General features: G+C 36.4%; 1 long non-coding RNA gene across 1 annotated transcript in view; it reads right to left on the bottom strand.

Moving 5' to 3' along the window:
- The window catches only part of 4930523O13Rik (RIKEN cDNA 4930523O13 gene), a 60,314-nt gene that overhangs the window by 24,480 nt on the left and 8,412 nt on the right, over nt 1-27,422 (bottom strand). The window contains exon 3 of the long non-coding RNA NR_040451.1: nt 166-238. This is a non-coding gene — a long non-coding RNA (RIKEN cDNA 4930523O13 gene). The remainder of the gene's footprint in view (nt 1-165; nt 239-27,422) is intronic.

The raw sequence follows: 27,422 nt of genomic DNA on the forward strand, positions 1-27,422 counted from the left end.
GGGAAAGTGTAATAAGAGAACACTGATACTTTAAAAAGTCAATTTAGTAAATAAATAAATAAATAAATAAATAAATAAAAATTGTAAAAAAGATAAAAGCTTTTTAAATACTTTACCAAAAAGATTGAAATTATCTTAGAAGTTGGGAAATGCTCATTAACTTACTGGAAATTAATTAATCTTCAGGTCCTTAAGACCTTGAGAAAGATGTTACTGCCTTTTTTGAGAAAGATAATACCTGGGAAGTTTAAAGAGAGAAGGACTGATGTTATCCTTTGAACTTTCACTTTTTAAACAGGACTTAATCATTATGAATAAATGATTATGGGAATTGAATAGCTAGTAAGTGAAACAATTCAATAAAAATTAATCTAAGTAAACATAGTGGAGTAAAACATATACATTTTTATGTTAAAAATTGCTCAGTGACTAACATATGATAATAGTGTACAATTTTTGTTCAGTTTCTAAGGTTACTATTTGTCATAATATATAAAACTTCTCAATTTCAAACTTTAAAACTTTATTCTTCACCCTTACGAGGGTGGAGAGACTGGATTAATGCCTATGGTCTAGCTAAGAAAGAATATATTAAAGCATTTAGATTAATAGACATATTTTTCTAGGCAATATTGGGAATCAGAGTACTCTACTCTAGAGAAATGAAAAATTAAGAGAGAATATATATTTACAACTTCTTTCCTGAGGAATATTTTATTCCTCTAGCAACCAAACAGTAAATTGAGATTGTAGATCTTATAACTGCAAATACTGTTGCTGGAGAAAGGACTTATTGGCAGAGAAATGATAGGCTACATGAAAGGAACGGAACTTTTGCATTGAATATTTAAGGATAACAGAATCTCTTTATGGTAACTGAGTTATAGTGGATGTAAAGAAAATAATTTGAGTAATACTAACTTTATAGACAATATGTGAACAAAAAATAGAGAAGTAGATTTAAATTAGCCTTTGAATTGAATTAAATACTTGTAAAGACATGTGTGGAGATATCTACTGAAAAATGAATATACATGTAGAATGACACAGAAATAAAACAAATGCTTTTTCTCTGAGGGAATTTAATACCTCACATTCTGGAACTTAAAACCTCAAAGTTATGTTGCACTGATGTCTTAGCAAGGGTCTGAGTTAGATTTGGAGGTGAAACTTTACAAGAAATTGAGATAATATTTTAGAAATGAAGAATACTATAGTCAAAATTAAAAGAAAGGACAGAATAAATATTTGTTACTGATTTCTGTAAATGCCTAAGATGAAATTACACAGGACAGACTGAAATATTAAATTATAAGTGTACTAGGAAAGTAAAAAGAGATTAGATTGTGGGGTGGTCTTACTAAGAAATCACATATCAGGACTCTTGGTCTACTACAGAAGAACAAATTTATGAGAGTGTTAGTTACATATCTTAATGGTATGCTGTGGCCTGGGTAGGAAAAGCAAATGGATTAATAATAGACTTATTTGATAATTTCAAAAACTATATAAAGTTTTATGTAAGAAATTTCCCAAAATCTCTTAACTTGTAACATAACAGATCCTAAATAGAGGTGAACACACCATCAAAGTGACATCATGGTAACCGTATGGTCCTTTATTCTATGAAAAAATGGAAATGTATACAGGGAGTCTTAGATGAGATTTTCACAATGGCACATAATGTCTAAGTTCATAGCAAATAACACAGCTAGAAAATTATTCTTCTAAACAGCTACTGAACTTTGAAAATACTTCTAATACTACCTGAAAAAGCTGACATATTAGTGATATGCGAGTAAAAGAATAAATTGTTTGGATACTTGGGAAAAATAAGAACACTATCAGATTGTAATATTTAACAATTGAATATAGGAAACTCTGAAATATTTAGATTCTATTGCTACAGTTTTTGCATCATAACATTTAAACTTTTCCTGTTAAACAAATCGAACTAAAGGGAAATTATATAAAGATATGCAAAAACCCACTCATAGAAAACATATGTTAAAAAAGAATCAACTAGAAAAAACAAGTATTAAATGAACTATAATCATTTTAGGTCTTGAGAGATGTCTCAGAAGTAAATAGTGCTTGCTTCTGTTGTAGAAAATATGATACTTAATACTTAGATCACTAAACACCCAATGTTCACAACCAATTATAACAACTATTCTAGTGGATATGATACTCTCTTCTGGTATTTCTGTGCATCCACATGCATTTGTCTATGGTCATTTGTAAACATTCATTCATATAAATTAAAACAAACACAATAACAAAGCCCCTAAATATTAAATGGGCTTATCCCATTCAACATACAGAGCCAGGCATGACTTCGATATTTTGTAGCAAGCATTAAAACCAATAAGTAATAGGACAGTTATTTCTATAATATTTCTGCCACTATTGAATTTTTGGGTTGTATATTGGCAAGCCAGTCATTACTGTAGTTCATAGGGACCAAGCTGGATGATAATATTCATGACCTTCCTCCTGCAGTATAGAGACTTCCAGCACCATGAAGTTCAACTTGTAATGATTTGGCTTTATTTTAAATATGACCTTTATTTTTTTCTACCTTATAAGTATACTATGTAAATTCTTTAAGATTAGTATCTTAATACTCAAGGTTTGGACTGCAACCAAAGAAAGTGGCATTGTCGGTAATATTTTGAGTAGATCCAAGACATTCCATCAACCAACAAGTCAAGCAATGGTAAGACACATTTCTAGTGGGATTTACTTTTGAATTAATAACCTATGTGACTGGGAAAGAAATATTTTCCTCTGTCATATGCATACGCACATGCACACATACCAGGGAAAGAGAGAGATGGGGAAAGAGAGTCAGAGAGATATATTACCAGAAAATTAATTATGAAAAACAAGTATTACACAACCATAAATATTTTATGGCTACATGGATGTCTTCACAGTTGATTGATTTTTACTCTTTCAGAAGATCTTTCTTTGTATTCTTCCTTAGATATCTAATAGTATGTTTTTGTATTACATTTTCAAATATCCTTAGTGTAGTCATCTACCCAATACTACCTCATTATTTTCAGGGATTTAGCCTCTGTGAAGCTACCCAGTACACAAAAGATAATCATTCATCAACAAGTAGCCCTAAGTACTAAGAAGAATCATTGGGCTCATGATTTTAGAAGTAATGTTGGTGAGATGGTGAATCTAGAGAAATTTGAAGACAAGAAATAGAAGGTAGATTTGATCAAAAAAAATTATATATGTCTTTGAAATTCTCAAAAAATATTGATATTCTATTGTAACAATTAAAATAATTATGTTAAATTTTAATAAAAACTTAAAGCATTAAATGTTAATGAAATGGAAATGAATGAAAAAATATGAGCATAAACAAAGACTCATTAACTATAATTAGAAAGTAAAAGTAAATGCTGAGTTCAATAAGTTTCATTAGAAGCTATAAATAGAAGTTGGAAGGAAAGAAAGCATTAAAGAAATTAGATATTAGACAATTAAATATTCAGTTCATAGAATAAAAATATATCAAATTTTGTATAATGGACCTCTGTTATTACTAGTTAAGAGATAGCATAGGAAAAGCATTGAATAAGAGGCAGAGGTACTTTCTAGATTCTGACCATTATAAATAAGGCTACTATGAACATAGTAGAGCATATGTCCTTATAATTATATTATAATTAGAAAGTAAAAGTAAATGCTGAGTTCAATAAGTTTCATTAGAAGCTATAAATAGAAGTTGGAAGGAGGAGAATAAAACATTAAAGAAATTAGATATTAGACTATTAAAATATTCAGTTCATAGAATAAAAAGATGCTCAGTTGAAGCATCTTCTGAGTATATGCCTAGGAGTGGTATAGCTGGGTCCTCTGGTAGTACTATGTCCAATTTTCTGAGGAACTAACAAACTGATTTTCAGAGTGGTTGTACCAGCTTGCAATCCCACCAGCAATGGAGGGGTGCTCTTCATTCTCCACATTCTCACCAGCATCTGCTATAACCTGAGCTTTTGATCTTAGTCATTCTGACTGGTGTGAGGTAAAGTCTCACAGTTGTTTTGATTTGCATTTCTTTAATGACTATAGAATGTCTTAGAAAGGGGAATAAACTACCCATGGGAAGAGATAGGGAGATAAAGTGTGGAACAGAGACTGAAGGAAAGACCATTCAGAGACTGCCCCACTTGGGGATACATCCCATATACAGTCACCAAATCCAGACACTAGTGTGCATACCAATAAGTGATTGCTGACAGGAACCTGATATAGCTGCCCCCTGAGAAGCTCTGCCAGTGCCTGACAAATACTGAAATGGATGCTTTCAACCAACCATTGGACTGAGCACAGGGTCCCCAATGGAGGAGTTAGAGAAAGGGTCTGAAGGAGCTGAAGGAGCTGAAGGAGCTTCCAGCCCCATAGAAGGAACAACAATATGAACCAACCAGTACCCCAGAGCTCCCAGAGACTAAACTACCAACCAAAGAGCACACATGGAGGGACCTATGACTCCAGTTGCATATGTCGCAGAGGATGGATTTGTTGGACATCAATGGGAGGAGAGACCCTTGGTCCTGAGGAGACTCGATGCCCCAGTGTAGGGAAGTGCCAGGACAGGGAAGCAGGAGTGGTTGTGTTGGTGAGCAGAGTTAGGGGTGTAAGATAGGCATTTTTGATGGAAAATCTGGAAAGCAGATAATATACAAAACTTACATAAAGAAAATATCTAATAGGAAAAAAAGGAAGGCAGAGGGAAAGGAATAAATTAGTTTTCAAAGGTAATTGCTAACATCTTCAATAATTGCATGGGCACATATAATCACATATTATTTCAAGGAGACAGTGGCCAGAAAGGATTTGCCAAAAGAAAAATGGAAGAAGGGAAAAATTGATGTACAGTATGGGAACACAGCCATATGATGAAGGCTGGCTGTGGACAGCAGGATTTGTTTTTATACTTAATGGGAAAAATACGTAAACAATCAAGTGTTGTGCAGGAGTATTGTGATATTGTGGAAAATAAAGTTAGTAGATGCATATGCAATCAGGGAATGATGTAAAGATAAATATAATGAAAATCCAGAACTGTAGGGGTGGTACTGATGCGAAGGTCCTGTTCCCCAATTGGTTTTTGATGTATCTGTAAAGAAGCCATAGGCCAATTGCTTGGTGGAAGGAATAGGCAGGATTTCTGGGTACCCACAGGCAAGAGACAGACAGAAGAGAGAGAAAGGGGGCATTCAGCATGCTTTGGAGAGAAAAAAAGCCAACCTGTCCTGTGAAATCTTGAGCACAGTGGCCACAGGAGGCTTATACCCACAGGAGGTTGGAAATGTTTAGCAAGGACTAAAGATAACTGACCAACTAAAGTTTAGGACAGATTTAGTGTGCTGACCTAAGAGTATTTAGGAGGGCACACTAGCCTTGAGAGATTAATAATGCCACCAATTGATCCAAAATTGCAAGTTTAAATTGAGCAATGTGTGTGTATCAGTGTTTTTCATTCATGGATCTAATATTCTCTGGGCAAGGACTGGTAACATGGCCTGTGCCCAGAGTTAAGACAGTTTAGCCAAAGATACATGCAACACAGAACTGTAAAGATAGAATCTTTGAAGTAATTAAAAGAATGTAGATAATCATGGAAATTTTCATATAATGTTAAAATCAAATTTTCATTATAGATTATGAATCCTAGAGGAGATTAGGCATCTGTCTTTATTAAAGTTGTAATTGCTATGATTAGACATCATGACCTGTAGCTGCCAGTGGCCACAGGTTACTGGATTCCTGAAAAGAAAGATGGAGTTGGATGGGAAAGGCAAGGAGGGAAGTGAAATAACCAGCAAAACAAAGTTCTCTGATCAAGGCCCAATGTTTACTTATGAGTCTGAGCTTATAAAGCGGGAAGGAAGGAGGGACCCATCCCGACTCTGCCAGGATCTTACTTTGCTTTGTCAGGATCTGTCAGGAAAACAAGCTTGGCTGCTTAGCAGATAGTTTCTTGTAGGAAGCTGCAGATGTGGCAGACAAAAGACTTTACCTAGGTCAGAAGACTCAAACCTAGATGAGCTAGCAACTGTGGCAAACAAGGTCTGAGCCAGCCTACTCAAGGCTGGGGGTGGGTGGGGGTGGGGCACAATGACCAAAAACAATTTGGAATGGTTTCATCTCATCTTAAAAGTTGCAATCCAAACTCCAGAGAAGGAATGGCAGGAAACCTGAATGTAGGAACCTGAAAGCAGTGAGATTCAAACAGTCAAAGGATGATTACTGGATTGTTGTTTCAGCAACCAGGACCATCAGTTCAGGGGAGGGACCAACCTCAGTGAACTGGGCCCTCCTATATCAGTCATCAGTCAAGAGACTATATCACAATATTGCTCACAGAGCAATGAGGTATAACATCTTCTTAATTGAATCTACTTCCTAAATGACTGTAACTGATATTAAGTTGATACAATCTTAGTTAGGAATGGCATAATATCAATGAATATTTCAGATTCCAAATGTTCTATATATGTAATCAATACAACCTTTTGATTTTCACATATGCATCTGCCAATGGAAGCATCACTGAAAAATTTTCCCTATTGTGCTCTGACCCCAGGACTTAGGGGAGATCATCATTTTCTCTCCAGTGACTGTCTAAGGCTGAGTCAGTCAGGAGCACACAGGCCACAGAAGAAACAGAGCAGTTGGGACAGGGTCCTATTGGCCTGCACCCAGGAGGTGGGGTTGTTCCACTGCCCTCTGAGTACTACTCTTGCCAGGAGAGAGCTGGTGTTCCAGGCATGCTGACACGGGCTTACAGATGCATAGTATGAATAAGTTCCAGCCAGAGACAGCTATAACATCTAACACCAGAGATTAAAAAATGGCAAAAGCCAAACACAAGAACTTTGCCAACAGAAACCAAGTCTACTTGGAATCATGAGAACTCAGTACTCTCACCACAGCATGCCTTGGATACCCCAACATACGAGAAAAGCAAGACTTGGATTTAAAATCATATCTCATGGTGCTGGTAGAGGTTTTTAAGGAGGACACAAGTAACTACCTTAGAGATATACAGGAGAACACATCTAAACAGATAGAATTCCTTAAAGAGGAAAAACAAAAATGCCTTAAAGAATTCCAGGAAAGCACAAAGAAACAGGTGAAGGAATGGAGCAGAACCATCCAAGATCTAAAAATGAATGTAGACTGCAAAACAAAATTCTCATGATCAAATATGATGCTGCCTCAGGTTCCAAACAGGACAAACAATATGAAGCCAATTGTTAAGAGAGGCAGTTTTATACTTATTAATTTCTGCCTTACTCCAAAGATACAATAATAAAAATAAATGTAATATTAGGATAAAGAGATTCATTATTGTGAAAGATATATGGAAATGAGTCCATGAACACTTAATACAAAAAAGAAGAGTATCTAACAAATGATACAAGAATAAATGTTTTTCAACATGAATCACGATAAACTTGTATTTGTACCTTACCCAAGATAAGAGCATTGATACAAAACTGAATATCCCTTGAAATATAAATAGCTAAGATGAATAAAACTAGGGAATAACATTGGCTTTAGAAATTTCTTACATATGGCATAAAGAATCATAATTAACAAAAAGAAATAAATTATACTTTGTGAAATAATGAACTTCAAAATAATAATTCTCTACTGAGAATTGGACTAAAATTGTTAAGTGAGAGAAAATATTTGAAAACCTTATCATTTATATATATTGATACATAAGATACACATAGAATGCATACCATTAAAGGAAAATACAGCTAATAACCTCATTAGAAATAAAACGAAGAATTTAAAGAAGTATTTCTGCAAATTGGTATGAAAATGCCAAAAAAATACAACAAAATCATGTCTTGTCAATAGCCATTTGTTAATGAAATTAAGACAATATGAGTTTACACATGAGAGAAAGTAAAAAAGGCGTGCTCTCTATATGTCAGAAAAATACTTGAACAAATTTGTTGTGCCTTTCCACAGAATTTGTTGATTCCCAGGATGTTCAGAGGTATAGTGTTTTCAATTGGATCAATTCCCAAATATTTCCACCCATTTATGTAATCTGGCTCATGTCAGTACAGATTTCATTTATTCCAACATAACTACTAGTATTGAAGAATATCTCACAGCAAATAGTGAATCTACCATTTGCCTATCATCTGTCTACTGTCATCTGTATCTGTGTATCTATCTACCTAGAGTCGATCTTTTTAATCTTTCTATCTGTCCATCTGCCCAACATTTTTCTATCATCAAAAATTATCTAACTAGCTTGCAGTGTTTGTATGCACCTAAAATATCATGTGTATATACACTATACTCTGTTGTTGAAAAACTTGATTTTATTACAACTATAACTGCTTTGACTTTGTGATTGGAGATCTATGCTAATGATGTGGTTTGCTTCTAACACAACAATTAATCAACCAATTTTATAAATATGAGGGTCACCATAAATATGAGGGCCTCTTTCAGTCTAACTTATATTTGTTTCTGTGATGAGTCTTTCCTCATAGTCATCATTGTTGTTTAGCAAATAGATGTATTATTTGTTTGCTGAAACAAACTGATTCATCTGCAGTTTTCTTTCTCTGATCTCTAAGTCATAATAAAAAAAAATTGTTACCTGCAAACCAAAACATTTGTTATAGTTCCACCTCACAAATATGGGAAACTATACCGTATCTCAGGCCAGTGCTTCTGTCAGGTAACCAATGAAAGAACTGTTCTCCTGTTGTGTATCTTCTTTACTCTAATGACTATAGGAAATAAACCTTCACTAAATATGCTAAAATATGAAAAAGAAGATTCTTGACTAGACACCGAGTAAAGCAGTACTTTTCAGACTTATAAATGAGTCACTATTTTGCAGAATTCCATACTGCCCCTATCGATATTTAGCATTTCACTCTCTATAACACATTTAGTGTTCTCTTTATTGAAACTTTTATTTAATGCTCTAACAATTCTCAACCTGCAAGTCACAGACTGTTTAAAGGTCAAATATCAGTTATCCTGAATATCAGATATTTGTATTATGATTCATAATAGTAGCAAAATTACATTAATGAAGTAGCAATGAAAGAATTTCATAGAGGTCACCAAAACATGAGGAATTGTCTTAAAGGGTCATAGCATTAGAAAGTTTTAGAATCTCTGCTGTAGAGTCTAACTTCATCTGCATAACTTAGGGATTATTATAAAGCTTTTGAAATATTATTTGTCATATATGTGATTTCTCATTGTATTACTTGCTCTAATTAATACAATGTAGATATTAAAGAGTCATCATTTATTTCAGCAATGGAGGTTCAAAAGGAAGAGTTGAGAACATTTAACATTTTGTTACCAAGAAATTACTGTATTGTTTTTGGCTGGATATATGATCCTGAAATAAGTTTCTTGAGAGTAGAATCGGATATATCCATTGATTCTTCTAAAAGATATGACTAACTGCTCAGTGCTAGTGATGTCATGGTTATTGAACAGAAATCTACAATCATTAATTGATAAAAGAAACAAAATTCCTAACAAAAACCTATAAATACATGTTCTTTTTTTCCCATTTTTTATTAGGTATTTAGCTCATTTACATTTCCAATGCTATATCAAAAGTCCCCCATACCTACCGCCCCCCACTCCCCTAACCACCCACTCCCCATTTTGGCCCTGGCGTTCCGACTGTACTGGGGCATATAAAGTTTGCAAGTCCAATGGGCCTCTCTTTCCACTGATGGCCGACTAGGCCATCTTTTGATACATATGCAGCTAGAGACAAGAGCTCCGGGGTACTGGTTAGTTCATATTGTTGTTCCACCTATAAGGTTGCAGTTCCCTTTAGTTCCTTGGGTGCTTTCTCTAGCTCCTCCATTGGGGGCCCTGTGATCCATTCAATAGCTGACTGTGAGCATCCACTTCTGTGTTTGCTAGGCCCTGGTTAGGGGCTGGTGAGATGGCTCAGTGGGTAAGAGCACCCGACTGCTCTTCCGAAGGTCTGGAGTTCAAATCCCAGCAACCACAGGGTGGCTCACAACCACCCGTAATGAGATCTGATGCCCTCTTCCGGTGCGTCTGACTACAGTGTACTTACAATAAATAAATAAATAAATAAATAAATAAATAAATAAATGTTCTTATATCCACATACAATTTTACTCTTCACCCTGCATTTAAAAACTCCCTTTTGACTGAGCCATCAACAAAGGAGTACACATGTCTTCAGCTGCATATATTGCAGAGGAGGATGGCCTTGTCATGCATCAGTGGGAGGAGAAATCCTTGGTTCTACGAAGGCTTGATAGATGCACCAGTCTACTGGAACTGAGGGCAGGGAGTTGGGAGAAAGTGGGTGTGTGGAGGAATACCCTCATAGAAGCTGAGGGAGGGAGGATGGGTCAGGGAGTTTCTGGAAGGGGGGACAAGGAAAGGGGATAACATTTGAAATATAAATAAAGAAAATACCCAATTAAAAAAAAAAACCTCACCTTTGCAACAGTCATACACAGATAACTACTGAAAATCACACCCAGTCAAGATACAGAGTGGTGGATATCAGGTCCCATGAATATATCTACAAAACAGACTTGCATCGGTAACATTGTAGAAGAGGGAATAGAAAGATTATAATAGCAGGGTGATCAGAGAGCCTGGTGTAAGATTTGGTTTAGTGAAATAAAAAGCTGTATTATTAAAGTCACATGAACATGACAACCCAAAAAGAATCTGAACGAGGAAGAAACCACATAACATGCTAAATTGTGTAGAGAAAACACAAAAGATACCATATTAATAAAAAAACAAACAAGCAGCTGAGGAAAACTGGAAGTGTGAGAGGTGGTTCTCCCGGGGAAGAGGAAACTAATTGGTTGACCCGTTCCAAATAGTCATCACTGAAAACATATGTAAAAGCTATATTATATAGAATCAACAGGTAATATTTAAGGATATGTATACATATACATATATATGCCTTTAATAACTATTAGTGAAATAGAAAGTCATGATCTTGAAGTTGAATGGAGAGGGATATATGGAAAGAATGTATATGATGGAAAGAAAAGGGAGAAACGTAATTAGGTTATAATCTTGAAAAATGTACGAATGTTATAGAAAAAATACTCTTTCAATTTTAAAATAGCTTTTGTGATAACATGGACAATACCAAAAATGTCTAAGCCGTAATTTTTATAACCATGGAAAATTAAAGTTGATACTGAGTGAAAGCTTCATCACTACTGGCTCTCTTTCATAGCCTTGAAATGTGCTATGCATAAGAGCAGAGTAGAGACGTAAACATACCATACCTGGCTGTGGACCCCATGTGCTTGTAGCCAGCATGGCATTACTGGCATGAATTCCATGAAAAAGAATCAACTACATTATTACTGGACTTAAAACCTGCACTACAAGAGAAACCTATACCTGACATCATAACTTGGGCAAAGAACCTGAGATTATATAAACAATATACACTAGAGAAGAGGTAATATATCTATACTAGCGTAAACAGATACAGTATTAAATGAATTTCTAATGATTTATAACTTTACTCTCATAGTTGTGTATCTATTAGTACTAATCATTGAGCTTGTTCTTGAAGTACATTCTGATCAGCAAAAAGCCCTACAGCTTTTCCATGTGCAGAATGTAAAAGCATAAAGAGTGTACAACTAAACATGGCACATCTATGTTTGGTAGCTCAACTATAAGTTCTGGGATCTTTACTTTAAAGCATGAGGATATTATTAGAGATAGATATGCATATTTGTGAAATACTTGTCTGGACACATCAGGGCATTTGCACAGCTAAATTTACAGTGATTGTAACAGCATGCACAAGTCCTATAAACATACATGCTCCCCCACCCCTGAAATAAAAATCTCACTCTGAATTGGGGGAGTGCATCTGAATTTGTGCTTCTAGCTGAGGAATTCTTTATAATTGATATTTTATTAGAGAGAGAAGGTCCATTTTCTTGAAACACGTGACCTGTGCAGAAAAAACAAATGAAAAAATGAGGGAATGCAGGATAGACCTAGGAGACATCCATGGGAAGTCTAATACCATAGATGCTTCATAAAATACATACACATGATTAAAGGCAATATAAATAAAATTGCCAAATAACAGGGGAGAGATATAGCCATAGCACTAACTTTACATCTCTCATCACAAAATGAAATTTCCAGTCCCAGGAATAGATTATATGAAATAGAGTATATGGCTGAAAGAAAATTCAAATAAGCCAGGCTCTTTCCAAGAAAATTGTTTTATTTCTACAAATTGATGGTTAGACTCTTTTGCTGAAGACAACACATACATAATCCAATTACCATTGAGAGTCCAAGCATGTGTCTCCTTAAAGCATATATAACCTACTGAGAATGTTCATGTGACTAGGAGGCATTCTGCATTTTACCAAACACCAAAACAACTACAAATTCTTTGTTCTACAATAAGGAACTGCCTGCAAGATGCAATAGTGGCACAAAAATTGTGTGTGTAAACAAACATATTTAATCGGATTTACTTGTCTTTTGCTGAAATGTACACAATCCTGGCACTGCTCAGATTGACAACAACTTGAGGCCACAAAGACCAAGGACTTAAGGGAAAACTAAATGCTACTGCTAAAGGAGCCTAGCAATGAAATGACTCCTAACAGATTTCTACTATACTCAAAAATAGGTGCTTTTTCACCCATCAGATAAACTTCTTCCTGCAGTCGATTAGAATTACAGTGAGGAACAACTGGAGAATGAGCCAAGAGTGAGAGACCATCTAACTTTCAGTCCTAAATGGGAGGTCTCCATCAAATATTTTTCTCCAGAGCTCAATGAACCCTTCAGGAGAAAAAGCTGTAATATTATAAAAGCTAGAAGGTATGGATGACACTAAAAATCATGTCCTTATAAACATACCAGAAACCACACACATATGAACTAACAGATATTGACAGCAGACACACAGCCTACCTGGGTCTGTGCCAGATGGTGTGTGACATCTCTACTGAGAGGGAAATGCACACATGCTCCCCACTTCCTGTCCCAGCCAGAAGCTATCTCCAATTGATATCCATTCAGAAATAAAGAAACACTATTCTCTTACATGGAGTGTTACTGGAGACGCAAGGCACTCTTGAAAGCTGTTCCAATGCCTAGCTATAGATAGCCAATGCAAAACTAAACTCAGGCACATCTTATATTTTGTCAGGTCTTTTGTTGTTGTTATTGTTGCTGTTGTTTTAAACTTCACACATTCTTGGTGAATATATTTTAGCTTTGGTTTTTGTGTTCTTGTAAGAGCAAATGTGTATGTCTCTGCATCTATGTGTTCGCTTTTTTGGTTATTTTTTGTTTGTTTGTTTTATCCTATTTGATATTGATTGTTCTTATTTTATCTTTTTTTATTATTATTCCCCAGATGACTGTTTTCTGTGTAGTGGATGCAATTCTCAGGATGGGGATGTGAGGAGGTTCTAAGAGTGAAGAATCAGGAATCATACTCATAATAAATTGTTTGAAATAATCTATTTTCAATACAATAAAAAGAAAATGTAACTTCTGAGTGGTTGAGGCTGCTCCAGGGTTTGGCTTCTAACCAAAGAATACTTTGAGCCATACAAATATTCTATGAGTACAACATATGAGACCCTGAAATTAAGTAGTTAAGTGAGGGTGTGAAAAAATATTTTTGAGATTAACTTTTCAAATGATAGCCAAAAGGTATTATACATTAATTATATCACATGATCCATGAGAAGGAACATATAACCCTGCATTTCAAAATATTTTCTGTGACCTATGTCATTTATCTGAGTTTAAACCATAGTTAAGAATTACTAGCAAGATTTTGCAGGTGAACTTCAGAAAATCAAATAACCCCATTAAAAAATGGGGCTCAGAACTGAACAAAGAATTCTCACCTGAGGAATACCGAATGGCAGAGAAGCACCTGAAAAAATGTTCAACATCCTTAATCATCAGGGAAATGCAAATCAAAACAACCCTGAGATTCCACCTCACACCAGTCAGAATGGCTAAGATCAAAAACTCAGGTGACAGCAGATGCTGGCGAGGATGTGGAGAAAGAGGAACACTCCTCCATTGTTGGTGGGATTGCAGGCTTGTACAACCACTCTGGAAATCAGTCTGGCGGTTCCTCAGAAAATTGGACATAGTACTACCGGAGGATCCAGCAATACCTCTCCTGGGCATATATCCAGAAGATGCCCCAACTGGTAAGAAGGACACATGCTCCACTATGTTCATAGCAGCCTTATTTATAATAGCCAGAAGCTGGAAAGAACCCAGATGCCCCTCAACAGAGGAATGGATACAGAAAATGTGGTACATCTACACAATGGAGTACTACTCAGCTATTAAAAAGAATGAATTTATGAAATTCCTAGCCAAATGGATGGACCTGGAGGGCATCATCCTGAGTGAGGTAACACATTCACAAAGGAACTCACACAATATGTACTCACTGATAAGTGGATATTAGCCCAAAACCTAGGATACCCAAGATATAAGATACAATTTCCTAAACACATGAAACTCAAGAAAAATGAAGACTGAAGTGTGGACACTATGCTCCTCCTTAGAAGTGGGAACAAAACACCCTTGGAAGGAGTTACAGAGACAAAGTTTGGAGCTGAGATGAAAGGATGGACCATGTAGAGACTGCCTTATCCAGGGATCCACCCCATAATCAGCATTCAAACGCTGACACCATTGCATACACTAGCAAGATTTTATCGAAAGGACCCAGATGTAGCTGTCTCTTGTGAGACTATGCCGGGGCCTAGCAAACACAGAAGTGGATGCCCACAGTCAGCTAATGGATGGATCACAGGGCTTCCAATGGAGGAGCTAGAGAAAGTACCCAAGGAGCTAAAGGGATCTGCAACCCTATAGGTGGATCAACATTATGAACTAACCAGTACCCCGGAGCTCTTGACTCTAGCTGCATATGTATCAAAAGATGGCCTAGTCGGCCATCACTGGAAAGAGAGGCCCATTGGACACACAAACTTTATATGCCCCAGAACAGGGGAATGCCAGGGCCAAAAAGGGGGAGTGGGTGGGTAGGGGAGTGGGGGTGGGTGGGTATGGGGGACTTTTGGTATAGCATTGGAAATGTAAATGAGCTAAATACCTAATAAAAAATGGAAAGAAAAAAAAAAAAAAGACCCTGATATAGCTGTCTCTCGTGAGGCTATGCCGGGGCCTAGCAAACACAGAAGTGGATACTCACAGTCAGCTATTGGATGGATCAAAGGGACCCCAATGGAGAAGCTAAAGAAAGTACCCAAGGAGCTAAAGGGGTCTGCAACCCTATAGGTGGAACAACAATATGAACTAACCAGTGACACCCGGAACTCGTGTCTCTAGCTGCTTATGAATCAGAAGTTGGCCTAGTCGGCCATCAGTGGAAAGAGAGGCCCCTTGGTCTTGCAAATTTTATATGCCTCAGTACAGGGGAACACCAGGGCCAAGAAGCGGGAGTGGATGGGTAGGGGAGTCAGGGGAGGGTGTGTGGGACTTTGAGGATAGCATTGGAAATGTAAATGAAGAAAATACCTAATAAATAAAAAAAAATAAAAAGAATAACATGAGTAGTTCTGTAGTATAACATTCATTTATAGAAACATGAATAACATACTGATTCATAATGGCTCCGTTTAGAACTTGAAAATGAGCCAGTTTTGCTTTATTTGAATGAGGAAATAGTGGCAGCAACCCTGTTAATACGAAGAAAGAATAATCTAATTCCTGTTTACACATGAAAGGGGTTGATGTTCATTGTATTTATTCTATAAGAATATTCTAGCATTTTGTTGTTGTTTTTATTTCAGAAATGATGTTTATTTCCTAACGAATTTATTCATGCACCTGGTATTTGAATTTCCTAAAATACAGGATGATATTACATTTCCTTATGTTCTTTTTCTACCTTGACTACATGCTCCAAGCTCTATATTTTTAAAACTCTGAATACTGAGCACCCTCTCTTGCTAAAACGTAAGTGTATATATCTCCATCAGAGTTATTTCTGAACTCTGCAGACTACTGACCTTTGTATATTAAAAATAACTGACAAAAATATGAGAGATCAGTATGCAATCTAATATCTATATTTACCTGAAATTTTTAATTAGGATAATGAAGAAATATATTTAATTTCTTTTTCATTAGAAGTATGAAGATGTTCAAGCTTACACCAAAATTAGTATAATCATGTGCAAATCCATTGTGAAAATTTAAATTAAAGAGTGAGATTATTTTTATATTTGTTTTATTGTTTCAGCTATGTTTTCAGATGAATGCCATTAAAGGGCTAAGGAGCTATAGTAGTGATGAACTGATATGGTACTGGGAACCAAACTATGGTGTTTTACAGGACAGTATGAGCATTTAAGTCTTTAGGACCTAAGAAGCTTGGTTTTAAAACCGAGTTAAACAAGTAAGTTGAACTACATCTAAAAAAATGAATTACCTTAAATACTATGTAGACCAGGAACTTTTTTCCCCTAGAAGCAAGAAGTCTGATGGAATAAATGAGTAAAAATCCACAGAGAGGTTAACTTTAGAAAAAAAATGACAATATACCTTTGAAATTTGATTTTTTCCTTACTTGAGCATCTTTTGACTCTTAAAGGGGATTTGAAGTATTGAAAACAAAGTACTAAGATAGAAGAGCAGGTACAGATTAAAGAGTTGCAAATAAGAATGAAACCACAGAGGGGATGATTTTCATCTTTGTTTCAAACCAGGTGGTTGATTAGATGTTTTCTTGAAAGGAATCCTCAACTTAGGACTAGAATAATGAAAGGAAAAATGAGTAGAAAATTTAAAAGGAAACATACTCTTAAAAAGAGTTCTAACCCATGGATATACAGAGGATTTTGGTTAAATTCAATGACCCCTTAAAATCATACACAGAGATGCACAGACAGACATTGAAACACAGACAAAGACACACATACACACAGGCACACATGCATGCATGCACACATGGGTGTGTGTGTGTGATAGGAAAACTTCTTTAGGGTGAGTGGGAATAGATGTAGAAAAGAGTGTTAGGAAAGAAATAAGAGTGTTATTTGCTATAGTCAGAAAGCACCTTATACATATATTTGTGAAAAAGTTAATCCCCAGAGAACAAACTCAGTATAAACTAGACAGAAAAATATATTGAAAAAGTAAAAAGAATTTATAAGACTTTGCATACAGTATCTTGGATCATTATAATTGTTTATTACAACAAAGTTTTGTGATTCTCAGAAAAATATGAGAGACTGTTCTTCATACTAGCATTCATGTTATTTAATTTTATTCAAACACAGATACACAGATTCAATGTAATTATGAAGAATTTGGCATCATATGAGAAAAGTTATGATTTTCCAGGCAAATATTTCATTTTTTTAAGTTTTTATTTTACTGTTATTTTAGTTTATTGGATATTTTCTTTATTTACATTTCAAATACTATTGAAAGTTCCCTATACCCTCCCCCACAGCTCCTCTACCCACTTACTCCTACTTCTTGGCCCTGGTATTCCCTTGTATTGGGGGGGCATATAAAGTTTGCAAGACCTAGGGGCCTCTCTTCCCAATTATGGCTGACTAGGCCATCTTCTGCTACATATGCATCTAGAGACATGAACTCTGAGGGTACTGGTTAGTTCATATTGTTGTTCTATCTATAAGGTTGAAGACCCCTTCAGCTCCTTGGGTACTTTCTCTAGCTCCTCCATTGGGGGTCCTGTGTTCCATCCTATAGATGACTGTGAGCATCTACTTCTGTATGTGAAAGGCACTGGCATAGCCTCATATGAGACAGCTACATCAGGGTCCCCTCAGCAAAGTCTTACTGGCATATGCAATACAGTCTGGATTTGGTGGCTGATTATGGGATGGATACTCAGAAGATGTTCCAACTGGTAAGAAGGACACATGCTCCACTATGTTCATAGCAGCCTTATTTATAATAGCCAGAAGCTGGAAAGAACCCAGATGTCCCTCAACAGAGGAAAGGATACAGAAAATGTGGTACATTTACACAAGGGAGTACTACTCAGCTATTCTAGGCAAATATTTCAAATTAACAGATTTTAAAACATTGAGAAGTAGGAAGTTGGGGGACACCCCAGAATGCATCAGAGACCTGGGAGGTGAGAGACTCTCAGGACTCAAAGGGAGGGACGTTAGATGAAAAGCCAGACAGCAGGATGAAGAAACTTATAAAGCCCACATTCAGAGGAAGACAGGGAATCAAATGAGGGAGGAGGGCCATCCTACAGTCACAACTCTGACCAGTAATTGTTCCTGTCTGAAAGAAGTATAGGGATAGAAATGGAGAAGAGCCTGGGGAACAAAAGGTCCAGCAACAGGCCAAAAGAGGGATCCAGTTCACAGGGAGGAGGTCCCAAGGCCTGGCACTATTACTGAGGCTATAGAGTACTTACAAAAAGAGATTTAGAATGACCACACTCCAGAAGTCCCAACAAGCAGCTGAAAGAGTCAGAGGCAGATAGTTGCACCCAATCAATGGATAAAAGGAGCTGACTCCTATGTTTGAAATACTCAAAGGCTGGAAGAAGCTGAGGAGGAGGGCAACCCTGTAGGTGTACTAGGATTCTCAATTAACCTTTTCCCCTGATATCTCTCAGACACTGAACCACCAACAAGGTAGCAAACACAAGCTGATATGAGGCCCCAACACATATAGAGCAGAGGACTGCAGGGTCTTGGTTCAGTCAGAGAAGATACACCTAATCCTGAAGATACTGGAGGCCTCAGGAAGTTTAGAAGTCTACTTGGGTGGGTGATGGGGTGGGTGGTGGGGATATCCTCGAGGAGATTGGGGGTTGGGGAGGAGATATGTGTTGCAGAACAGACGGTGGGTAGACCAGGGTTGGGAAAATAAAATCTTGAGTGTAAAAAAATAAAAAATAAAAATAGAAATAACTCTAAAAGGCTAAAAACAGTGTGAAAAGTACACAGTATTTCCACATAAATTTCCTGAACAATATTGCTTCTAAGGAGAAGCAGTTTCATAATATCCATCGAAGAAAAAAAAACACATAGAAAATAGATTGTTTTTGCACATGAAAATTATGCTTCCCAAAATTCTAAGTGATATTGAGAAAAATTATAAAATATAAGTAAATGTTCATTAATAAATTGCATTAGGAATAGAAGTAAACAAAATTAAGAAAAAATAAAGAATAAAAAGGTGCAGAAAGTAGAGTCTTGTAGAACCTTAAGATACAGTCCTAAGTTGTGTCTATTTCACACTAGAAGATAAACTGAAATATGGAAAGAGAAAGATCTGTATAAATCTAAGGTACCTGTCATGCATGGTTGAATATTCATGTTCACCTTTGGTATATTGAGAAATTCCTGTTATCTTCACACAAAGACAAACATGCACCCAATCACACACACACGCACACACACACACATACACATACACACACAGAAATTTTTATAGAATTCATGGAAAGAATTAATTTATAGGTATAAGAATGTAGAAATTTTATACAATAAAGACAGAATTACATATTCACATGAACAGAAAGATATAGAGGATGAATAAAATCTTAAAATCAATATAAGGGAACATGTTATAGAACAGTAAATGGGGAAAGTAGATAGATGGATCAAGATGATTTTGTATAAAATATACCATGTAGAATCATTTTCAGTAGTGAAATATCATTCTCAGTCTGGAAGAGCCTTAAAGGAACCCAGGAGCATCCTTCCTCCCCCTGGAAACATTAGGCAACCCAAAACCTGAAACCCTACCATTGTTTCTGAATTACATTTGTGTGGAGTCTTCCTTTACAAGGCATGTGGACTGGTTTCAAGAGATAAAGGTTCAGCAGCAAAGTGCAGGTTTGCCAGACATGCACCACAAAGGGCATGGGAGTTTTGAAGCATGGAGTTGGCTAGATAAGGACCTGCCAGTGGGAATTTAGAGAGCTGGGTGGAGAGATTTTGGAGCTTTTTGTCTGAGAGTCTCCATGAGATAAGAACTAAATTGACAAGACTTTCAGGGTGGAGAGTAGTTGGGTGTAGTGCTGGAACTTGCTGATCGTTTTCTATCTACTGAATCAGTTGACACAAGAATCCATTAGAAATTTGAGATTATTAGCCTGAGAGTTAGAGTGTTATTTCATCTAATTTTATTTATTTTTATGCTGGGTAGTGTTGAGAAAGTCATGTGGACTCAAATGTGGAAACTTTGAAACAAAGAGAGCAACCCTGATATCCCCTGCTGTGGGGAGTAGCAGGCTGCTTTGAGTCAGAAGAAGGCGGATGGAAGTTGCCTATTTTTTTTTTAGGTCAGAGATGTATTGAACTGTAAATTTGTAAAATTGGGATTATTTTCTTTTAGGAAAGATTTATATACAAATTTTGTCCAAATCATACGGGGATTTTCGCCCATGGTTTGGAACAAGAATAGAGAAAATTAGTCAGTGACTCCAAGTAGAGAGGACAGTGATAATTACCTGCTATAACAGTTATTAATTAATAAATGTCTGTAGCTATAGATAGAGAGATCAACAGATAGATATTATAATAGGTATTAATAAAATTAATGTCTGTGGGTCCAGGCAGAGGGCCAGATAAATGATATAACAAAATGGCTGTTCTAGGTAGATTTCTGATCAGAAAGATGGTATAGGGATATATTGCTCCAATATGCCTCACAATATACTCAAATTCTGTCTAACATGGGTTCCACAAGAATCTTGGGTTTTTATCCTGCTTGGCAAATCAGAAAAGGCCTAAGAATAGACACATACAGTATTTTAGTTTACTTCATTTGTTTTGGATTGTTTTAACTTTCAAAATGGGTGTGACTTTCAATTTTGTGGTTATATTATTCTTCTGGGAGAGAGGTCAATATAAAGATTTTTCTGGTTACTGGCTCAAGGATATGAAGGTTTTGTCTTTCCATTTTAGAAAAGATGATTAATGTCTATACACCTTCCAGAATAATGTGGACCAGATTTGGTAGAGGGAGACTCCAAGAAAACTAGATTCCAGAGAATCAAACAAAAAGTTATTTTGATAATACTAAAATTTTGTTTTGAGATTTATATATTACAAAATATACAGACTTGGTGAGTCTGATCGTCAGACATGCTGAACTGACCCACTTGAACTCCTGATGCCTTGGACTTTCAGCTGGATCCAGTCAAGACACAGACATCAGAGACATTAATAATCATTGGTGTGGCCTTCTTAAGGCCAACCAACTCCCCCATTTTCCCTACACTTCACTACTCCCCTTCAAACTATCTATTATGCAACATCCATATCCAGCTTGAAGAATTTATGAAGTATCATCCTAGTTCCCTGGGCTTTGGGGCTAGAGGTCATTATTCTAAGGTTATATTTCTAAGGAATTCACAAATGGTCATAATTGGTACAAGGAGGAAATAGCTAGAATTGACTGTATAGCCATAATCTCATTTGGTAGAAATCTTTATAATTGTTACTTAGTTGAAGTCATAATTTCTTATTTTGGTTCAGAATTTATTTTGATGAAAAATCAAGGTATAATTTTCATCTACTGATACAAAAATTTAAAAGTACAGGGCATAGACCCAGTCCTTCTATAAGTGTTATTATAAACTGATCTGAGAAAATTAAACCTGTGAGTTAAGGGGCAAATAGCAAATTCATCGCTCTGAGTTTATTATTAGGTTGTTTTCAGATATTTTAGCTGAGGGTAATTAACTGACAGCAGTCCAGATTACTTTACATAGATAGTTGGTTTTCAAAACCTTCAGAAGTCAACAGAATATGACATTTAATGTTATCTATTCACTTGTTGAAACAAATCTGCTCATAACCGATTCCCAGTAGTGGATTCAAAGAAGCAGCTGAGCATCTATACCTCCAGGTGAGGCTGTACATAGTGGCTAGGTCATCATAGGCAGAAATTGCCAATCTCTCCTGCAGACCTGTACTGTTCTTGAAAGGACACACTTTACCAGTTAGAACAGCTCAGTTCTGCTGAGAAATAATAGCCTAGTCTTTAATGATCCCTGTTTTTTAAAGGTCTGTCAGATGATCCTGGGCTAGAAGGCTGAAGACTGATGCTCCAACTTCCTGACTTACTAGGGCTGTATGGGTAGACAGCTGTCTCCACAATTTGCCTCAGTTCTGGAAGCTTTGTTAGGCTTCCTATACCTTCAGATAACGTTGGTCCTTCTCAGATTTCTGACAGGATTGAAAGGCTACTTGTAGTCTCATAGGGAACCTAGGCTATTTAACATTGAGAAAAGAGATCTGAGTGGATGGTTTTCAGGTGGCCTACAATCTAAAGCCAGGACATAAGTCAGGTGTGGAATTATAAGAATTTTAAGTTATGATATATGACCATGTTCTATTTTATTGACAAAAATGATGGAATGGGTGTTAGCTTTATCTTATACTTTATAAATTACAAAATGGTATTAGTTGTGTTCAATTTATATCTGAGAAAAGAGTCTTTTGAGTGGACAGAAAAGGGGAAGTGTTGTGGATGGGCCTGATGGTCCTGGGACTGTTTGTACTTTGATATTATTTCTGCTCTCCTGGGATGGGTTGTGGAAGAGGAGTGAGTCATGTACTCAGGTAATTTCTTATAAACCATCCCCTAATGAATAAAGGAGCCTATCACTAGGCAAGTAGGAGGGACTTCAGGGTTGGATAGTGGAAGAGAGGAACAGGGGAGAGAAAGAGTCCTTTTGCAGAGAATAGTGAGAGGGCAAGATGCAGCTACTAATATCTGCTGGCTTATATGGTGAATCCTCCAGGATTTAATAAGGCTTATAAGATTAGGATTCTAGTTGTTGTGCCCAGAGATTAAGTTACCATTGTTTCTGAGAAATAAATAGATAGATAGATAGATAGATAGATAGATAGATAGATAGATAGATAGATAGATAGATGATAGATAGATGATAGGTAGATAGATAGGTAGATAGATAGATAAATCCTGTTCTCCATTTAGTTGGAATATATAAATGAAATGAATGATTTTCTAGACAGACACCAATTACCAAAAATAAATCAACATCAAGTAAACTATTTCAATATTCCTATAAAACATAAGCAAAGAGAAGTATGCATCAAAACTCTTCTAATGGTGGTGGAAGGAGGAGCTATAAATACACTTTTCAAACTCTCATGCAAAATTGAAGCAGAACGAACACTGCCAAACTCATTATATCAGGCCACAGTTACTCTGATACCTAAATTACACAATTCTCAACAAAAAACAAAAACCAGATCAATTTCTTCTATTGACATTAATGAAAAAATACTCAAGAAAATACTGGCAAAACAAATCCAATATCACATTAAAGAAATCATAAATCATCCACGATAAAGTAGACTTTATCCCAGGAATGCAGGGGTGGTTCAGTATAGGAAAATACATAGTTTTTTAAACTCTTTAGAGAGCTCAAGAATCTATACATCAACAATTAAAATGAGGTACAGAGAATTCTCAACAGACAAATTTTATATTACCCAGAAACACCAAAAGAAATGTTCAATGACTTTAGTCATCAGGGAAATGTAAATGAAAAGGACTCTGAGATTCTACCTTACACACATCAGAATGCCTAAGAACAAAAATTCAAAGAACAGCACATGCTGTCAAGGTTGTGGAGCAAACAGAACATTCATCCACTGTTGGTAGGGGGAAGACTCAAAAAACCACTCAGGAAACCAATTTGATAGTTTCTCAGAAGACTGGGAATAGTTTTTTCTCAAGACCCAGCTATACCACTTCTGTGTTTATACCCAAATGATGCTCCACCATTCCACAAATACATAGCAACTGTACTATGAAACTGGAAACAATGTAGATGTCTCTCAACTAAAGAGTAGATACAGAAAAGGTGGTATATCTACAAACTGAAATACTACTCAGTCATTAAAAACAAGGACATAATGAATTTTGCCTGCGAATGGATGAAACTAGAAAACATTATCCTTAATGAGGTAACCCAGACCCAAAGCACATGCATGGCATATACTCACTTATAAATGGATATTAGTCATAAACTACAGGATAACCATGTTATAGTCAACATTCCCAAAGATGCCAAATAACAGGGAGGGGACCAGAGAGGATGTTTGAATCTTCCTCAAGAGGAAAAACAACATGAAAGGAGGGAACTGGGTGGAAGAGGGGATAGGGGATAGCAAGAGGCAAGGTAGGGGAATATCATATGCAGTTACAAAATGGGAAAGGGAATGAAGTTAGGCTCAGGGTCTCAATCTTTTGGAGGTGTCAGATACCTGGGGAGGGAAGAAGCATCAGAGTCCCTAAGTGGGTAACTCTAGCTGAAACTCCTACCAGTAAAGTATATACATCCTAAAGTGGCTACATCCTGTAGCCAAGCAGGATATCCGATGAAGGATAAGGATAGCAATTCACCCACAAAGACTTTGACCCTTAATACATCCTGTTTCTAAAATTTGCAGAGGCACAGATTGAGCAGAGATTGAGGACATAGTCAATCATTGACCCCACAAATTGATATGGCTCCCATGGCCAAGAAACAGTCCCTGACACTATTGATGATACTCCTTTATGCTTGCAAGTAGGAACCTAGGATAACTATCCTCTGAGAGGGTCCACCCAGCAGCCAATGGAAAGAGATGCAAAGACTCACACCCAAATATTAAATTGACCTCAAGGAGTCTTACAGAAGAGTTGGATGAAACACTGAGGGACCCCAAAGGGACAGGGACTCCATAGGAAGATCAACAGAGTCAACTAACCTGGACCCTTGGAAGCTGAATCAACAACTAAAGAGCAAACAGGCTGGACAGAGGCTTCCTGCACATATGTAGCAAATGAACAGCTTTGTCTTCATGTGGATTCCTCAAACAAGTGCAGCAGGGGCTGTACCCATCCTTGTTGCTTGCTTGTCTGCCTGTGGATCCTGTGCCCCTAAATGGACATCCTTCTTGGGCCTCAGTGGGAGAAGGTATGCCTAGTTTTGCAGGGACTTGATGTGTGTGTGGAGGAGGTGTTAACTCCTTTTCAAAAGATAAGGGGAATATTTTTACATCAATATTCATAAGGAAAATTGTTCTGAAGTTCTCTTTCTTTGTTGGGTCATTGTGTGGTTTAGGTATCAGAGTAATTGTGGCTTCATAGAATGAGTTTGGTAGAGTTTCTCCTGCTTCTATTTTGTGGAATAGTTTTAGGAGAATTGGTATTAAGCCTTCCTTGAAGGTCTGATAGAACACAGCACTAAACTCATCTGGACTTTTTTTTTTTTTTTTGGTTGAGAGACTATAAATGACTGTTTCTATTTTTCTAGGGGACATGGGACTGATTAGATGATTTATCTGACACTGATTTAAATTTAGTACCTGGTATCTGTCTAGAAAATTGTCCATTTCATCCAGATTTTTTGGTTTTGTTGAGTATAGGCTTCAGTAGTAGGATCTGATGATTTTAATTTTTTGGATTTCCCCATTTCCTGTTATATCTCCCTTTTCATTTCTGATTTTGTTAATTTGGGTACTGTCTCTGTGCCCTCTAGTTATTCTGGCTAAGGGTTTATCTATCTTGTAGATTTTCTCAAAGAATAAGCTCCTGGTTTTGTTGATTTTTTTTTGTATAGATCTTTTGGTTTCTACTTGGTTGATTTCATCCCTGAGTTTGATTATTTCCTGACATCTACTCCTCTTCTGTGTATTTGCTTCTTTTTATTCTATAGTTTCAAATGTACTGTCAAGGTGCTAGTATATGCTCTCTCCAGTTTCTTTTTGGAGGCACTCAGAGCTATGAGTTTTCCTCTTCACCCTGCTTTCATTATGTCCCAATTGGGGATCCATCCCATATAAATCACCAAACCCAGACTTTATTGTGGATGCCAACAAGTGCTTGCTGACAGGATCCTGATATAGCTGTCTCTTAAGGGGCTCTCCCAGTGATGACAAAACAGAGGTGAATGCTCTAAGTCAACCATTGGATTGAGCATAGGATCCCTAATGGTAGAACTAGAGAAAGGACCCAAGGAGCTGAAGGGGTCTGCAGTACCATAGGAGCAACAATAATATGAATGAACTAGTACCTCCAGAGCTCCCAGGAACTAAACCATCAACCAAAGAGTGCACCTCGAGGGACCCATAGCTCCAGATGCATATGTACCAGAAGATGGCCTTGTAGGTCATCAATGGAAGGAAAATCTCTTGGTCCTATGAAGGCTCTATGCCCCAGTGTAGGGGAATCCCAGGGCCCAGAAGTAGGAGAGGGTGGGTTGGTGAGCGGGGGCAGGGGGATAGGGTTTTTGGAAGGGAGACCAGCAAAGGGGATAATATTTGAAATTCAAATAAAGAAAATATCTAATAAAAAAAAAGAAAAAACAAGAAAAAAATGTGGACACTTAAAGATATATAAGGGAATGGGTAATGGGTAGAGGTCTTGTATGTGGGGAACTGGGAGAGAGGAAGGACTGATTTGGGGTTATAAAGGAATAACCAAATATAAATAAAAACAGACAAATAAACAAAAAGAAGTCAAATAAGAAATCAGCATACAGCAAAACTCTCTTATATAATTGAATGTCAAAATTCATAATTCAACAAAACTATAGCAAAAAAGTTGGTGTGCAAATGTATACAATAAATATCTAAAGGAAGTTAGATGCATAAAATGTATTAAATGGGTACAGAGAACATGAGACAAATTGAAAACAAATGGTATGTAGATATAGAAAAGAGACTGCAGCTAGTTCTTCATTTAATGAATTAACTTGAACATTTGGTTAAACCACATTAAACATTTCATTTAAAACACTGCAATTCATAGTGATATACATAATAAAAGAAAAGGACGACAAAATAAATTATCTGTAACCCATACATACATCAAAGTTTTACTGTCCACCATATATACAAAAAAAGAAAGACCATTTTTACAATTCATCATAAAAATAGAAATTACCCAAATAAAACAGAATGTAAGATTTGAATGGCTGTTAACCAGACTTTATATACAAATAACAAATAGACATCATGGAAGAAAATTTATGTCATTAAGCCATTGGGAAATGAACAGTCTTTTCCGCCCATCAGAATAGATATAAATATTAAAGAAATATACAGCTTTAATGAAAAAGTTTGCCCCGCCACCATAGTCTTGGTTATCTGAACACATGGTCCCTACTTGTTGATGGTATTTCAACAGGTTTAGTTGGAACCATGTAGGATTAATTATATCCCTGGGATCTTACTTTGAACTCACACACCTGACACTGCCTGAATGACAAGGAACCAGAAGCAGGATAGCCATGAGACCCAGAGTAGAACAAAACATGACTGGTCAAAAGAAAGTTAATTAAA

Source organism: Mus musculus, chromosome 15, assembly GCF_000001635.26.
Source record: "Mus musculus strain C57BL/6J chromosome 15, GRCm38.p6 C57BL/6J".
Taxonomy (NCBI): domain Eukaryota; kingdom Metazoa; phylum Chordata; class Mammalia; order Rodentia; family Muridae; genus Mus; species Mus musculus.